This window comes from Sprattus sprattus (assembly GCF_963457725.1).
Source record: "Sprattus sprattus genome assembly, chromosome: 1".
In the NCBI taxonomy this organism is placed as follows: Eukaryota; Metazoa; Chordata; class Actinopteri; order Clupeiformes; family Clupeidae; genus Sprattus; species Sprattus sprattus.
Window position 1 is genome coordinate 36,000,679 of NC_137920.1, and position 18,565 is coordinate 36,019,243.

Genomic DNA, 18,565 nt, shown 5'->3' on the forward strand with positions numbered 1-18,565 from the left:
AAAGGGAGAGAGATTGAGTAAGAAAGAAGGTGCGAGTGTGTGTGTGAGAAGAGATAAAAAGAAAGAGAGAGCAAATTAGAGAAAGGAAAATAGTGTGTGTGTGTGTGTGTGTGTGTGTGTGCACGCGAGAAAGAAGAAAATAGAAAAAAACTCATTCTTTCTACCTCATGAAACACTAACCTACAACTGAGGCAAACCCTGTGTACTGAAGGCAAGGCGCTCAGGAGAGTCAAATTAACGACTCTTAACCAAAGCACACCAAGGGCAGAGCACGTCCAAACCAGGGGTCGGTCATCTACGCAGAGTTAATGTTAATTTGGAGACTGAGACGTAAATTAAGGAAAGTTGGATGAAAGATGACTGGATTTATTTAATGACACAGTTGATTGTTCCTTATTTCCCCCATTAAAAGCGGGCCTTTAATGACACGGTTTATTATTCCCTAAGACTTCCTTTAGTACTCCTACTTCAATTAAATGGAGATCAAGAGCCATGCTGTGAAATTAATCATATTTCCCTCTCACCGCCTTGATTAAATTCCTCTTATATTTTGACACGAAATGCGGCACAGTAACTGAGTCCACGGTTTCCGTCACGTTAATAAAAAATGCTCACAATGACACAAAAGAAATTATCTTTCCTCTGTCTTTGCCACGGCTGCCGTGTCCGGTTTTGATTAGTCACAGAGCTCAGCTGGGAAATAAAAGCATGAAGGGAGAGGGAGAGAACCTGACCTGGGATCATGGGAACACGGCGATATGAAAACACACACGGAGAGCCCAATCTGAGGCAGCCACGGTCTCAGATCAGTCAAATTTGTCTGGGGCTCAAGCTGCTCAGGGGTCTGTGGCGTTCGCTTCACCGGAGCCAGACCGACAGTGATGAAACCGGTTTAATATGCACTTCAGAGCTCTGTATTCTAGAGAGGACCGACAGTGATGAAACTGGTTTAATATGAACTCCGAAGCTCTGTATTCTAGAGAGGACCGACAGAGGTGAAACTGGTTTAATATGAACTCCAGAGCTCTGTATTCTAGAGACAGACTGACAGTGATGAAACTGGTTAACATGAAGTCCAGAGCTCTGTATTCTAGAGACAGACTGACAGTGATGAAACTGGTTTAACATGAACTCCAGAGCTCTGTATTCTAGAGAGGACCGGCTGTGATAAAACTGGTTTAATTTGAAGTCCGAAGCTCTGTATTCTAGAGAGGACCGGCAGTGATGAAACTGGTTTAATATGAACTCCAGAGCTCTGTATTCTAGAGAGGACCGGCTGTGATAAAACTGGTTTAATATGAATCCAGAGCTCTGTATTCTAGAGGACCAACAGTGATGAAACTGGTTTAATATGAAGTCCAGAGCTCTGTATTCTAGAGAGGACCGGCAGTGATGAAACTGGTTTAATATGAAGTCCAGAGCTCTGTATTCTAGAGAGGACCAACAGTGATGAAACTGGTTTAATATGAAGTCCAGAGCTCTGTATTCTAGAGAGGCGCTGAATGGAGTGATGGACAGCTGCCGGTATCAACCCAGAGAAGGTGAAGAGGCCTGCGCTGAGAGGGAACAACGAGACCAACAACACCAGCCTTTACATCTTCTCTCAGTCCCCTATTCTTCCTCTCCAATCTTTCCCTTCTCTTCTCACCCATCCCTTTACCTACTCTCCTCCTACCCGCCCCCCCCCCCCCCCTTCATAATTCCCATAATCCTCTGGTGCGGCTGTCGATAATGAGAAGTTGTGAGCTAATCAATCACCCGCTGCAGCAGCCGTCTCTGAGGCAGAAAGAGAGAGACTGAGTTGTGAGTGTGTGTGCAGTCACCCACCTGATGTTGGATGTAGGGATGAACTCTTTCCAGCATCCCCTCACATGTGTACTCATATGGCAAGTAGGGTTCCACCTGTATACACGTTCACACACACACACACACACACATACACAAACACACAAAAACAAACATATCAACACACACACAAATACAAACATACATACTCAACTCAATTAACTTTAGCATTTTAATGACACTGGCATAAATATGTGCCTTTGTCATAATGCCATAATTTTCGTGTCATCTCTTTAACATATCTCATTATTCTCCGTAATTGCAATCAAAAGGCTTTTCTACCCATTACTCATAACAAGACAAATATGCTAATTATGTGGCACGCGCTAATTGCCTTTTTTGCTTTTCTTCTACAGTACTGAACTGCTGAGTCAATGAATCAACTTTCATTTTCTCTCTGAGGCAGTAAATTATCTCACACCTAAATTGAATCTGTGACATTGTGGCTCTGTGATCAGATTGATTGGGTGCATGCGGTCTTTGTAAACAGCTCCTGCTCTCTTTAAATGTCTCTATAATGGCGAGGGTGCAGAGATGTGAACAGACTCCGTCAGCGCTTTGTGAAGCTTCGGATGGGCGAAGCCCTAATCAACACAAGCTAAAGAAAACAATTAAAAAGGTATTCTTAATAACAAGCCATGGAACAGAGGGGGGAAAAAAAACAAAGTGTCTTTTTATGGTGTGAGATCCACACTTAGCTTTGAGGCTTTGTCTTAATTACCTTAAGCCAGTTGATAAAGAATGCGCACAATCATTATGGTTATATAAATTATTTGTTCCAATTTGACAGATGAAATGTGCTGTACTGAAGCTCATATTCCTAAAATACATCATTCCCTCACTCCATCTTTAAACTGAATAAAATAAAAACACAATTTCACATTTGAATTTAGTGAGCTTACAACTGACAGGTTAAATATCTCATAAGGATTTAATTTAATCAAACCTATACAAATGCATGTGTGTGTGTTTTAGCGCAAGCTGAAAATCCACTCGGCCATTGCCGTGTCCTACTGACCCCATGGCAAAGTGACCCTGTGACCCCGTGACCCCAGGACTGCAGGCACCACAAGTCATGGCCGTCACAAACAGCCAGTCATAAAAACCCTCCCCGGCTTCCTTGGAAGAGCAAACAAGCGATACAATTATCACGACCGCACACAGTAATGCACATGGCTAGTGGACAGCCTGGACACGGAGGTGCTCTTGGGCAGCTGTTACACAGCATGCTACGGCAGCATACACAGAATTTGGATCTGCCTGTGTGAGGATGAGGTGAACTGGGAGGGGAAGGGGGCAGGAGAGAGGGTCGCTGGGAGGGGAGAGACAGAGATGAGGAGGAGGAGAAGGAGGTGGACTGGGAGGGGAAGTGGAGAGAGAGAGGAGACACAGAGAGGAGAAGGAGGTGAACTGAGAAGGGAAGGGGCAGGAGAGAGGGCCGCTGGGAGGGGAGAGACATAGAAGAGGAGGAGGGGGATGTGTCCACCAGCTGAGATTTCAGATTGCCTCTGTCTGCATGACTGAGCAGGAGCAGAAGATGAGTCCCCATCCACAGGGTGTGCGTGTGTGGGAGGGCATAATCTATAAATGTACTTCTTAGTGTGTGTAAGGGCATAGTCTATAGTTGTAGATCTTGGGGTGTGTGACTAAATGTCTATAGTTGTACATATTGGGGTGTGTGAGTGTATGTCCATAGTTGTACATCTCGGTATGTGTGAGTGAAAGTCTATAATTGCATATCTCGGTGTGTGTCCAGTAGGTGTGATTGTGTGTGTGTGTGTGTATATGTGCATGAAAGAATGTTTTGTGTGAATAGTTGCACATGCGTGGTGCATGCAGTGGTGCATGCAGTGTGCTGGTGTGTGGGAGTGCTGCATTGAAGGATGAGTTGTAGTCTGGAGCATCACTGCAGAGGAGACTCACAGGCTAACCACTAATGGCCGGTTCACACTACACGATTGTTGAACATTCCCTCACGATTTAACACGTCACACTATGCGATCACAGAGCCACGACTTCGGGCTTCGTCTTGGTCGGAAGACTGGCCACACTACAAGATCACGAATCTTTGTATCCAGTTGCCTAGGTAGCAGCTAGCTACTTTTGATAGGCTACGTAAACTTTTGAGGTAGGCTATCAAACGTCAATTTACAGGTAAGACTGGAAAATAGACTACTTTAAAACCAACATTTTGTAACCTACATTTACAATAATAACAGTTTAACAGGCTGGACATTCGTTATATACGGGCCAATGTGAGGTTTATGCTAGGTTTCCGCTATGTCAACAATGGATACGTCATTGTGATTCCCCCAAAAATTCTGGCATGCCAGACTTTTCGTCGTGGGGTTTTCGAACGTCGCAGACGAATACATCGCAGGTCGCAAGTATGTCACACTACAAGACCTCGCCTCGTCACAGACTTTTCAAAATCGGGCCCGATCCTGCAAATTTGTCGGCGACTAAGAAATCGGGGCTAAATCGGGCTGAAATCGTGTAGTGTGAACCGGCCATAAGGCACTGAGCTGTGCCATGTCATACATGACAATGGTGAGGCTTCATGGAGCTGACAGACTGATCTCTCTTTCTCTCTCTCTCTCTCTCTCTCATCCTTCCCTCACTCCCCACCTCTCACTCACATTCCTTCTTTCTCTCATTTTCTCTCTCATCCCCTGCACAGCAGCTTCTATTAAAAAACAGTTTTGAAAGTGTTAAAAAAAAAAAAAACATTGCATAAAAACCTATATAGCCACCGGCATTCTGCTATACCCTTTAGAAAGATGTCAATATGTACTTTTCAGCTCAATAAATTCCACTTATCATAGAACTGCCATAAGCTGAAACTTCATAAAGTCTGACCTTTTTTCTGGACCTTTTCTGCCTGCCTTTGTGTTAGGATATAGAGATGCACTCACAGATAAACACAGATGTTACTCGACTGTAATGGAAAATGTCAAGGTCAAAGCTTGCAGTGAAGTCGGTGCCTGTCTGGTTCCTGTGTACCCCACATTAGCTTCTGTCCAGACTGACTTTCATGTCCTTAATACTGAGGAGGTTGAGCTTCTCCATTCCATTAGTGACCCCTCTCCCACACCGCTACACACGCTAGCCCTGCATGCTAATGTGTCCATTGGGCTTGGGACCCGCACGCCTGTAGTCCATTACATCCAACTAACTCTATGAGCCTCCCAATCAATGTCTATTTTCTGCACCTGGCGGGTAGCTATAACCGCCAGACCCGGAAATCGATAAATCCTCCCCATGTCCCCCCCCCCCAAAGCCTACTGGGAATGCTGAGAAGCGAGTGGGGTCCGCTTAATTAATGCCTTCCACCTCCTCCGTGCCTCATGCCTTGCCGCCATTCAGCGCTGATCAAAGCTGCCTCTCACAGGCACGTCTGGAGGCGAAGGTTCTCACTCTTGCTCCCCACTGTTAGGGGGCTGGGGGCCGCCACTGATGTGCTCAGTCAGGTACTGGTGCGTTTACACGGATGAGTCCAGTAGGAATGTTCTCCTGGAGAACACGGAACTTCTCTTGCAGCATGTGTATGATGGCCAGACACAGGCCACAGGAGTCTGATTTCAAGTGGCACTTGATGCTTTGTGTACCAATAATGTTCTATATTCAGACATTGTAGCACTGTGCTCCCTTTAATTAGTGATATGTTGTTGCATCGTTTCATGCATTTAGTGCTGTTTCTCTATTTGAACAATCTGGAGTCTCCCTCTCCCCCCCCACCACCCTCATCTAAAAACATTGATCCCAAAGTGCTACATACTGTATGCTATCGATCAGCACAAACTCTGCAACAGTAATCAGAGAGCACTAAGAATGTCATTATTATATTTTTTTGGTTAAATCAACTGTAAAGAAAAAAAAAGACAGACTTTTGAGCTCTGAACATTGGAGACCGGGTGTTGGCTACATGCTGGTGATTAAAGCATCCATCAGTTTCATGTAATGTGGTTACGAAAGAGCTATAAGTTTGGTTTCTTTTAAAAGTCAGTGGCCTACATTATGCATGAAGATTAGCCTGGTTACTCAGTTCGGTCTAGTTTCTAATTAGTAGAGTAAGAACAATTGATAGTTTTTCACACAAAGAGAACTTCAGTTTCAGGTCTTGCTTAGCAACATTTAACTTGCTGACTCAATTTCCATTATGTTAAGTGAACTGACTACTTATAGAATGATGAAAGATGTCAATTGGAAGCACAAAACCCATTGCCAATCTCAGCGGTCAGTAATTTTTTTGTGGTCAATAAGAAATAGAAGACCTCCAAATGTTGTGGTTGCCCATTCGACTGGAACGAGTCATATAATAATATCAAATTATTAATGTATCATTATTTAATATATTTGCTAACCTGAAACTTCATGATCTCCCTGACTGAAGACTCAAACTCATCTGAATTGTTGAAGTCCACCGTTATGACATGAGGTGACCCGATATACTGTTCCGCATAGGGGTGTTGTGAGGAGACCTGCGTCACGAAAAATCACCACAGTCATAACATAGCACATAAACACATTTTTTTAATTAAAAAAACACTTAGGGGGTTGGTAGTCTACCTTGTCAGTTCATGATTACACATTAACCAACATGCATTATTATCATTAATCCACAAGAAATAGTATTAACAAGGGACCGGATCCCCCTGTGACTTGTTATTGTGGTGTGACAGGACCCTGAAACGTACCTCTCTGGATGTGGGCTTTCCTCTGAAGAACTCATGGTTGAGGGAGCTGTGGGGCGGGTGGAATTTGGGCTGCAGGAAGATGCAACTGTTGGCGATGGCCTCCAGAGGAGCAGGGCCCTCGTAGGGGAACCCGAACCCAATGAAGAGCTTTCGGAGGAGACGCGTACGGGAGTTATAGCAATCTCGGCAGAAAACTGCTTTGATAAACAAAAACCTGCAATCCAGTTATAGAGTGTGAGGTGACTTTTTTCCTTTTGTTCCTTTGTCAGCACTTTTGTTGAGAGGGATTTGTGTTTCTTTTCTAAATTTAGTCCACCAGGAGGTGACCAAATATATTCACTGCAATTGTGCAGCAGTTGCTTTCTAACAAAAGTGTGCGCCTTTTTCTCCTCCCCATATTCCCAGACTTCAACCAGGCAGCTAGGTGACAGACAGACCAATACAACTTCTGTGCATGTGTTTCTGGGTTAGTAAGTGTTGGTGGAGGTGTCCTACCTTGGCTCTGCGCAGGAGGGTCTGGAGCTCGTGCTGCGGCAGCAGGCCGTGGTTCTTGATGAACACCGGCACCTCCGGGGGCCGCTGAGTCTCGTAGTACTCTGTGCCGTGCACTTCCATGTAGCGGTGCAGGATCTGCAGGAACCGCTCCTTCCCCTGTGAGGATATAAAGTGGTGAGTGTCAGCGGCAGGGATGCCAAGGTTGGCTGCGGTTCCTGACAGTCCTTCAAAGGGGGTAAAGGGGTACAGGTTTTAAAGCAACAACTGCCATGACGGGTCCCATCGGACCCTTTAACCGCTCTTGGCCTGCACTGTGAATATGAATAGGATGAATATGAATATGATGCCGGGCTCAAACCTTTATTTTGGCAAGGCTTCTTCAGCCTCTGCACCCCTGGTGCCCCTTATGACAGGAGAGTAACAAGGTAACAAGGGAGCATACCAACAAAGAGTTGGCAGGTTCCGGCAGCGGTGGAGTGGCCTTCACCCCCCCACCCACCCCTCCACCATTCCCAATGGTACTCTGCTTTGGCACCGTGCTCGGCTTCTGTGTTTTAATGGATACATGCCGGGAGGGGGAGCCAAAGGTTTTCCGGGGACTTTTCTCCGGGTCCTGACAGACACCGGAGGCAGCGAGGATTAAAAGTGCAGCTGTACAACTGGGCGTGTGTCTGGATTTACCCACGAGGGGATCAGTAAGAGAGAAGGGGTAGAAATAGAGGAGGAGAGAGATGTGAGAGAGAGAAAGAGACTTAGAGAGGGAGAGAGAGATGAAGAAGGACATGGCAAGAGTTGTAGGATTGAGAGTTTGGAAAAGCCTTCCCACTTCACATTATGATAACATGATTTTGGAGCATCAGAGCAGCAAAAGTCCCGTCAGGGGAAACACGCTAATGCTAACGCTAATCCCTGTGGGGAGAAGTTTGGTAATCAGCCAGCTCTGGAAAGTACTACTGGAGCTAAACTGACAGGAGAAATGGGTTAAGCAGCAGAGAAAAGTGCTGTGCTCTGACTTTAACTAAAAAATAGAAAGCTTTGGGCTCGCTGTTGCAACAGTTTTCCCGAGGTTAACTATGTATGCCACTTCAGGGCAAAAACAGTTCTCTGCTTTTGTAGAACTCGGAGAAGGTCAGTGATGCTGAAAGACAATGTTCTTGACTTTTTTTTTTGTGAGAGATGAGATCTATGGGTTCAAACCTGACAGGTGAAAGTTCCTTTGAAGAAGTAAACAAAAAAAAAGCTCCTCTCTCTGTATCTCTCCCTCTGGCTCTCTTCTTCTCTCTGTGAGAGCATAAGGTCTCACTATTGACTTCCCCCACGCTGTTAAGCGGCTTATTCTCACTCCATTGTGGGCCTGTGGCTGTAATTGGAGGCTGTGGGATCGATCGCTTCCTCTGTGAGGATTTTCCGAGCCAATTATGAGATTACCTCCCGCGTTAAGTGCGGAAGACAGAGGGAATTAGAGCCCAAACAGAAAAGTTACCCAGGAGAGGGAGCCTGTTGCCGTCTTCACCTTGTCGTCACGCCCCGACAGCCGTGCCACAGATACCCAGCCATGAGGCACCCATCAGAGGCACCCATTAGCGCTGTAATACTCAGACTCTTCAGCACATTGCAGCTAATCAATTCTAATCGCGTCAGGCATATTATGACGGCTTTGCTCTGCTGCTTCCAACACCCCCCTGGCTCTCGCCGAGCTCAGCCACTCGCCGACTTTAATGGGGCCGCGTCTAAGAGGCAATTTGGACTTGAGCGTGTCAAACCTGGACTCATCGCTGGCTGGATATAATGAGCATAAACAACGAGGAGCCGTGTTTTGTAAGAGGTCCAGGCGGAGCATACCAGACACTTCCGCTTTCGTTTTTCGAGAGGCTTATTTCAGCTCCCCTTGGCCGCGGGGCTTCAGCGGTAACTAAACAAGGCAGATATGGGTGTGCCGTGAGGCATTACTTTAATGTCAAAGATCTGGGGGCACCTGAGAGAGAGGAAGAGAGTGGGAGAGAGAGAGAGAAAGTGGGAGGGAGGGAGAGAAAGAGAGTAAGTGAGACGGAGGTAGGGAGAGAGAGAGAAATAGAGAGCAAGAGAGAGAGAGAGGGAGGGAGGGAGGAAAGGAGAGAAAGAGAGAGAGAGATGGGCTTAGCGGCTGCCGCCAACACTGTGCCTGTGTGAAGCGCAGCCCGGATTTGGAGGCTCATCAGAACGTTTATGGTGTGTTGACAGAGGCGACGACACCAGCAGTGTCTCAGCGGTCCCTCTGGCTAAGGAGCGCAGGTGTGTGTGTGTATGTGTGTGTGTGTGTGTGTGTGTGTGTGTGTGTGTATGTGTGTGTGTGTGTGTGGAAAAAAAGATGTGCTTGAGCCCTTCACAGACAAACAGACACAGCCCTCCCATTCAAACACATTCAAACACACACAAACGCAAAAACACCTGCTGTGTGATCGGTTTAAAAAAAAAAAGATGTGAGACAGTGTGAGCCAGGAGGCAGCCACGGTTCAAACTGTGAATGAGAATAAAATGTGTGCACACTCACACTACCACAAAAAAATCACACAAGCAAGCACACACTCATCAAACCCAAACCCCCCCACACACACACACCTGTTGTCTGATACGTTCAAGGAGAAAAAACGGCAGAGCCAGCCGCGGTTAAAATCATAGCTAAGATTACTCTATGGACCTGTACACAACACACACACACACACACACACACACACACACACACACACACACACACACACACACACACACACACACACACACACACACACACAGTCACCCAACCATTCACACACACACACACACACACACAGAGAGAGAGGAGTACAGAATAAGAGAGAGAGAGAGGAGTACAGAATAAGAGAGAGAGAGAGGAGTACAGAATAAGAGAGAGAGGGAGGAATACAGAATAAGAGAGAGAGAGAGAGGAGTACAGAATAAGAGAGAGAGAGAGGGAGGAGTAGAGAATAAAAGAGAGAGGGGGGAGTACAGAATAAAAGAGAGAGAGAGGGAGGAGTAGAGAATAAGAGAGAGAGAGAGAGGGAGGACAGAATACGAAAGGGAGAGAGAGGAGTACAGCAAAGAAGTAGAGAAGAGAAAAGGAAATAATAGACTCCTAACTGGAGTGAGGGGCCATGTGGGGTTGCAGGGGCTTGATCTGTACATCTGGGGAGAGACGGGGGGGGGAGTACAGCAAAGAAGTGATAGAGTGATATCCAAAAGGGGGGCTGATACTGAAATGGCATTAGGTAGGAGACAGGTTTATCGGAGTGTGGCAATGTTAGCTGGGGTAAAATGCCGGAAAGGGGCAAAATATGAATTCTAATTATGATGAAAATTCCAATGCAGTTCTGCCCTCTGGCATGCTTTTCAAGTGCCCTTTGGGGGCAATGGCGCAGCATGTGCCACCCCTCCAGACATTTGTGTCATTTTCCCCCTTTGAACAAGAAGGCAAGTAGGGGCACTTTCGCCAACATCATCATCTGGACTGAACGGCGTTATTATTCATGATCGAGAGAGAGCTTAGAGAGCTGTATTTACAGAGCCCAAGGCTGGTGGGTGGAAATGCAAAAGGTCCTTCCTAAAAGCCAGTGAACATCTGCTGCGCACATCCAAAAGCACAACATTGCATCTGGAGAGTAGCGCAGGCTGAATCGATCTCTCCTGAACTGCCTCGGAGAGAAACGGTGAAAGGTGAAAGGGTGGAGAGTTCAAGGAACGCCTGAGGAAGGGTTCAGAGAAACCGCTTCATGGAGGAGACTCATGTGGTTTTTGTGAGAGGAAAATGACAGCTCTAAGTTGACCAGTATGAAGCACTAAAAAGTGTTCGACTTGTTGACATTTCTTTACTTTTATATATTCTTTATGTCTTTCTTCTGTGATCATTTTGGGAGACTCGTTTGGTAAACTTTGTGGTAAACTGTCAGTCCAGTGAGTGGGAGCATTTTTTTTTTTAGTTCCTGCACAAAAAGATCAAACTACAAAACGATAAGAAGTTTCCCAAAATCACACGCTCACTTTTGCCCACAGTTTCATCAGCGCTCTGAGGATTAGCGATCAAATGATTCCTGCCTTTGTTTCATTGACTTATCACTGCATTGCGCATTAGCATGTGTAACGAGATGCTGTTTCAATGAGGACTCGCGAGCGATGTTCTGCTGATACGAGGCTTAGCGCAGCTAATTATGAGATTGCAATCATGCGATGTGATTAGCAGAGGCTTATGCTTCGCGTAGCTGCTCATGCATGATGCGATGAAAGCAGAGCAGAAGACGCATGGTTTCTGCAGACGTGGCATGCGCCACACTGCTGCGTAGCGGCTCTCCTGCTGTTAAACGTTTATGACGGGGCCTGTGTTATCGGCGAGATGGCCGTGATGCACTTGTTAAAGTGGGATGAGATGAGTGCGGATAGGAGTGAGGGAGAAAACTTACCTGGAGCTGGACCCCCATCCATCAATCCCAGGGAGGAGATGACCATGAGAAGGAGAAGAGTGGTGGTGGGGGGGGGGGGGGGGGGGGAGGAGATGAGAGGGAGGGAGAGGAGTGAGTGAATTTTGAACCAGACAAGAATGAATAGACTCTGTCCCTGCTGCCTCTGTTATTAAGAGATCCAGGCCTGTCGAAGGCGGTATTTCCGTGACACAGAGGTCCCCCTGGTGCCCGGCTCATGTCACATCAGTCAAGTCAGCCGATACTGAGGGAGGAACGCCGGAGCAGGCACAGCTGTCAGTGAGCAAAAGCTGACATCAACCGCTAACAGAGTTGAGCTGATGGTTTAATAACTTTTAGTATGGATTTGTTGCACCAAGTTAAGTATGAAGTGCCTATAAATGATTTATGCTGAAGCTGGATCTTATGGATAAGAGACCGTTAGTTCAGTGCAATTTTGTTTGGTCGTATGCTAAAGAAGACTCACCTTAAATGTCTCAGTTTAAAAAAGCACAGCAAGTTAATGAGTTATTTAAGCTAAGTTAGCTAAGTAAACACAGCTTAGCGGACACTATCAATACCACTCCTAGATGGTTTCTGCACAGTCTTGTCTGGTTCAATCTAAACTACTATCTCCTAGTCACACATGGCTCCAGATCAGCATGCCCACTCTGTGAGGTGACATGCTCCAGGCTCTTTATTAGAGACAGCATGATGCAGTCTTATTATCTGGAACATAACCTTGACCGGTAACCGTTATGTGTATGATTCTGGAAGATAGATGGCCACTCACGGAACATGGTCATGTACTGCCGGGAGTTGAGGTTCCAGTAGCCCCAGTTGGTCCTGTAGCCGTGGAGGGTGGCGTACTCCTCGTGGTTGTAGGTGGGCTCCGTGCCAAACGTGTCAATCACGCGGATATGGCATCTGAAAGTGGAAGGAGGGAGTAGTCAGTTTGTTGAATTCCAGAGTTGGGTTATTTAACATGTGAAACTTGATTACAAAATAAAAATAAATTATATAAGTATGGAATTAGGAATATATACCATGTATTTTTCAATCATCTGTCAAAAGTGCTGATAGCTGATGCTAACAAGCTAGTCCGGTAGAAGCAGTCAATCAATAAAAATGCACTGTGAATTTCAAAACACAATCACACATAAACTCACACACACACACCAGACACACAAACTCTCTCACACACACACACACACCAGTGAAACACAAACTTACATACTGTACTGTATGTGTGTAAATGCACACATAGAAACACACACACCTTCCTCTCTAAGTAAATAAAGGCTGCCTCTTTGCATTGCAGTCAGCTGATTAAGTCAGTTTGACCCCGGACCTCGCTGAATAAACAGCTGCGTCTCCCGCAAGACTAACGAAGCCCAGCTGAGGTGCAACATGAAAGAGGCGCTATGCAGATGAGGCTCAGCGCAAAAGCCTTTTAAAAACCAACATGAATAAACACTTTGAAAGTTCCTATCTCCAATGTAAGTTGTATTTTTAGAGAAGAAAAAAACACATTCCAGGAAAAATATGCTTTTTAAAAAAACAGTTATATCTTGCTTTCAGACTGCAAGGTGATGTATCAAAGTCAACAAACACAGGGTATAGAAAAGAGGGTGAAAAAAGCGTAGACTAGCAGGTAAAAAACTAATATTTTTCTCTTTTCATCTGCGCTCCGTCTCTTTGTGCTGTGGAAACACTTTTATTGAGCAGAGCAGACGGAAAGGTCAAGGGTCAATATCAGTTCCAGCATTTGCCCTTACAGTCAGTGGGAGATCAAAGCCGAGCGTCGCTTCGACGTTTAGTGAGAAAACAATTGTCACGATCCCTCTGTGTCGAGAAGAAAAAACAGCCATCTTCTCTTCTAGCATACTGCTGCTTTTACTCGCACCTGAAGGTAACGGATCAGGACTACTAAGAGTGGGGAGGCGGCTCGTAAAACACCAGACTAAGGATAATGGAGCCAATGAGGGAAAGTAATCATATTTCATACAAAGTTCGAATGGAAGTCATGAAAGGTTAGGAAGACTGTTGCCAGATAATGGATACACCGATGCATCCTCTCATCCACTACCGATGAAATGTGTTTTTCAAAATTCTGAGGAATATCCACAGCAGGTTTTCCAGACAAAAAAGTGAGAGAAATAGGTGGACAAATGTTCAAAGTATATTAAATACGTATGTTATATACATTATGTATCTCCAGACTTCAGTTCAAACACATCTACAAAAAAAAGACATGCACGTGTACACTGTAGAATATTTTCATTTTGCCCGCCTATAATAATTAATTGAGTGCTTTTCGACGCCCGAGCTTTCAAGTGCTCTCACAATCAATCACTATGGCTATTGGTCACACATATAATAATAATAATAATAATATCTTTATTTTGTATTGCGCTTTATCAGATACCCAAAGTCGCAGATTACAGAGTCATAGAGGAGGGGGGGGGGGGGGGGGGGGGGGGGGAGTACAGACAGGGGGGGACAGTACAAGCAGGAGACATTTACATTTACAGGCAAAGAAAAAAAGGGGGGGGGGGGGGGTATTACAGACAGGGGGGGACAACACAAGCATACACAGCACAAAAAGAAAACAGAGTTTTGAGATGTAACAGGGGGTAGAAGTGTAGGCAGTTGGGTAATGGTGGCTAGGGATAGGGAAGATCATAGGCTTGGGTGAAGAGGTACGTTTTGAGGCGGGACTTGAATGTTGTGAGTGAGGGAGAGTGGCGAACAGTTTGGGGGAGGGAATTCCAGAGTCGGGGTGCAGTGCGTGAGAATGCTCTGTCGCCAAAAGTTTTTAATCGGGATGTTGGTGTAGTCAGGGTGAGAGTGGAGGAGGAGCGGGTGGCTCGGGAGGGGCGGTGGGGGAGGAGGAGGTCAGACAGGTAGGGGGGGGCTAGGTGGTGAAGAGCTTTGAAGGTGAGGAGGAGTATTTTAAAGTTGATGCGCTGCTTGATGGGGAGCCAGTGGAGAGAGTGGAGAACAGGAGTGATGTGTTCACGGGACCGGGTGTGGGTGAGGAGGCGGGCAGCAGAGTTTTGGACCATTTGGAGTCTATGGAGGGAATGGGAGGAGATGCCAGTAAGGAGGGAGTTGCAGTAGTCCAGTCGAGAGGAGATGAAGGCATGGATGAGGGATTCAGCAGCAGGGGGGGGGAGGCAGTGTCTGATTTTGGCGATGCGGCGGAGGTGGAAATATGAGGTCTTGATGATGTGGCTGACATGGGGAGTGAAGGTAAGGGAGGGGTCCATGATGACACCGAGATTGCGTACCTGGGTGGAGGGGGTGATGGTTGAGGAGTCGATGGTGAGTGAAATGGGACCAGTTTTATTGAGAGTGGATTTGGTGCCAATGAGGAGGAGCTCAGTTTTGTCACTGTTCAGTTTGAGGAAGTTGTGAGTAAGCCAAGTTTTTATTGTGGAGATGCAAGTTTCGATGTGGGTGAGGGGAGGATTTTGGACAACTGACTAGTTCAGAAAATCATGTAATTCTGTTCTACTCCCTATGCAGTATGTTTCAGCCACAATACAACAGGGAATCACAACCACCCTAATTGTATTCTTTTCCTGAAGTGGAAAAGGTGGACACTCACCTGTTCACAACAACCGGCCTTCACCTCTATCCTCAAGAAGTCCCGCTTTCTTAGGGTGACCTGTTTGGGATTCCGATCCGGGTCGCGGCAGTGTTACTTGGTCAGCACATTCGGAGGTCACTTAGTCCATAAAAAGACGCAGACGCGGGTGGGTGGTGTTAATAAAAAGGACCTCTTGAGTTTATTGTCAAAGAGGTAAAAGGCTACAAGCACAAATCATTTTTTTAAACTAAACTAGGTAGGGTTTGGCCCTGTACAAAAAGCCTAAGACTAAGAAAAAGAAAGAAAAGTGAACATTGATCGGGTTTTGTCAATTGAACGCAAAAACAGAAAAGACTCGCAAACACAAACTGCGTTCGCCTTTTTAATCCCCCTAACAATCCTCCAAATTCTAACACACACTCCTTCTTTGTCATGAGACCTGATTTTTTTAGGTCTTTTTTATCTCTCACCTCCAAACGACATATGTTCTTTTTCTGACCCCTGTGCCCCCCCCCCCCCCCCTGCTTCCCGTGCGAGCCCTTAGGCCACTTCCTGTTGCACTCCACGGTTACACAACTCAATGCATACAGAGGCTTTGCAAAATCTCTTAACATACACATTGTTCTGTTTTACACTTTCACTGGTTCAGCATATTTCATATTCAGCACATTTTTCTGCACGCATGTTATGGATATATAGGTTTGTGCAAGCATCACTCAAGCAAATTCACACATAATTATTTAGCATGTTTCACACAACAGATGAGGAGAGCACACACAATGGTTATATTATTGCAAGACATGATTCAAGCATCACTCAGCAAAACACATACAGAATTTATGGTTATCAATTATTAGCATTTGCATATGTGTTGGCGCGGGTTACAGGTCCACTTTCACGAGACCCATTCTTCAACACACAAACACACCTATATGTACACAAATGAGAGAATTACACGCACAGCACACACATATTAAATCTAAGGACAACATAAACATACACACACACACATACAGAAGCACACATGACACACATGTTCGCTCTGCACTGAGCCTCAGCCCGCGTAAATCCTGCCACTTTGTCGGCTCAGGCGCGGGGTATTAGAGCCGCCACAGGGAGGCAGCTAATCCACACACTCCCTCACACACATACACACACACACACACATACTCCCCCCCCACACACAGACATACACTCCCTCACACACACACACACACTCACACACTCCCGACACACACACACACACACTCCCCTCACACAAACCCAAACACACACACATACACACTCACCCACACCCACACACACTCCCTTCTCACACACACACCCATGCTGATCCTCTCTCCCTCTCCCACGTGAGGATGAGCTGGCTCTGGGTACAGCGTGTTAAGTGAGAGGGGGGCCGCACCGTCACTGATGGTCTCTCATCAGTTCCCCCCTGATGGGGCTGATGGGTAATGAGGGAGTGGTGCCGTCAGCTCTGTGCCTTGCATGTGGAGACTCTGCTGGAGACGTCATAGCGACCAGAGTATAAGGACCTACACAGAGCAGTACTACAGGGGGACCATCAGGACCATCAGCTGGGGACCAATGGCATTAAAGGGTTCTGTGGCCAAGCTAGGCAAAATGGACAGGGCAGTGTGTGGTCCCACTTTATAATCATAGGTATTAAAAAATACGATTTATTTATAGTTAGTACATATTATTACATTTTTACAAACACTCAATATCTGGTATATATTGGTACATCAATACTAGAAAGTACACTGAACTCATGAATTAAGTAAGTTTTAAGTACTTAAACTTGATAATATTTATAATTTACATCTAACTTTAATATATAGTGTCTCCAAATACTTGACCATTTTCTACCCGAAAAGCTTTGTGTTTGGAACATTCCGGAGAGTGATTTTTCTGTATTTGTTCTCAAAATGACTTGATTCCATCAGACATATGGGTAAAGGTTAAACCCTCTTGTGTTGCCATTGCCACCGAAAGAACCTTTGATTGGCGGCATCGCCGGAGCGACCTCAAAAGCCTTTTTTCAGGAGGAAGAGCAAGAACAGAAATAGAAAGCATGATAAAGGTGGCAAAGCTGCACAGGAGGACACACGTGACTGGCGTGTGTGTGTGTGTGTTGGGGGGGGGGGGCTTAAAACATTGATGAGAGATTGTGCTTTAAGTTTTCCCCAGGCTCCCCTCGCTCCAGTCTCTTCACAAATAGATAAGACATTCCCTCAGGCAGGGTAGAGAGGAAAAGCAGCTTTAAAAAAAAGGCCCACCTCTCTTTAGAACCAGTCACGGGCCAAACAGTGTTGCCGTGCCACGTTTCGGATCTGTGCCGGATCAGCGGCGGGGACCTAATCTGGGCTAAACGGCACACCGGCCTCGACGGGCGCTCTCTCAGGGACTGGCAAAGAGGGGACGGGCATGCAGGAAGCACCACTACAGTAATGCCAACCTGTCAGGAGCTTAGCTCTATGCCCTTGGCACGCGGCCGGTGATGGTGCTGGTGTGGGTGTTAATGTACATGGGTGCATCTTTGTTTTGGTTTGGATGAGTGTGTGTGTGTGTGTGTGTGTGTGTGTGTGTGTGTGTGTGTGGGTGTGTGTGTGTTTGTGTGTGTTTGTATGCATTATGCTGCATAGTATGTACTGTATGTGTGTCCTAGTGTGTGTGTGTGTGTGTGTGTGTGTGTGCATCTGTTTGTTTGTATTTGTGCATCTTGTATTAGTAAAAGCTTGCAAATTGTACTGCAAGGCCCTGTGTCTTCTCAGTGTGCTCTTATTCTGCCTAACACAGGTCTCCTGAGAGCTACTTGGTTAGACTGTGGGGCCAGGAGCTCAGTGAGAGGAGAGAGCAGAGCGGGAAGAAGAGCACTTCTGAGACCCAATTCCTCTTCAAAATCTCAGCCAGCACACACACACACACACACACACACACACACACACACACACACACACACACACAGACACACACACAGACACACACACACACGCAGACACACACACACACGCAGACACACACACACACACACACAACACACACACACACACACACACAGACACACAGACACACACACACACACACACACTCATACCTGTTTTAAGACCCAGCATGCATCCTCTCTGTCTGCCTATCATTGCCCCGGAACTTTGACCCAGCTTGGTGAGGTTCTGGTGAATGCTGGTGACCAGGTGTGAGATGATCTAGAGCCCTGCTATCAGCCCATCAGCTCTGGGCTCTTGTCCTCTCCCCTCCCCTCCCCTCCTCCCCTCTCCTCTCCTCTCCTCTCTCTCCCCTCTCCTCTCCTCTCCTCTCCTCTCCTCTCCTCTCCCTTCCCCTCCCCTCCCCTCCTCTCCTCTCCTCTCTCTCCCCTCCTCTCCCCACCTTTCCTCTCCTCTCTCTCCCTGTGCACTTGTATTACAGGCGACACTCTCTGGCATTTTTAATGAAGCTGAGCCGCGAGTAAAAAAGACATAAAAACGAAAGTAATTAAACAACCTTGA

The 18,565-nt window shown here is 46.3% G+C and overlaps 1 pseudogene across 1 annotated transcript in view; it reads right to left on the reverse strand.

Annotated features, from left to right (window-relative positions):
- Positions 1 to 18,565, reverse strand: part of LOC308369467 (alpha-1,6-mannosylglycoprotein 6-beta-N-acetylglucosaminyltransferase B-like) — a 127,530-nt pseudogene that overhangs the window by 3,613 nt on the left and 105,352 nt on the right. The window contains exons 14-18 of the transcript in view: positions 12,258 to 12,391; positions 7,038 to 7,261; positions 6,543 to 6,689; positions 6,210 to 6,326; positions 1,828 to 1,902 (exon numbers count right to left, since the gene is read on the reverse strand). The product of the transcript in view is annotated as an alpha-1,6-mannosylglycoprotein 6-beta-N-acetylglucosaminyltransferase B-like (transcript). The remainder of the gene's footprint in view (positions 1 to 1,827; positions 1,903 to 6,209; positions 6,327 to 6,542; positions 6,690 to 7,037; positions 7,262 to 12,257; positions 12,392 to 18,565) is intronic.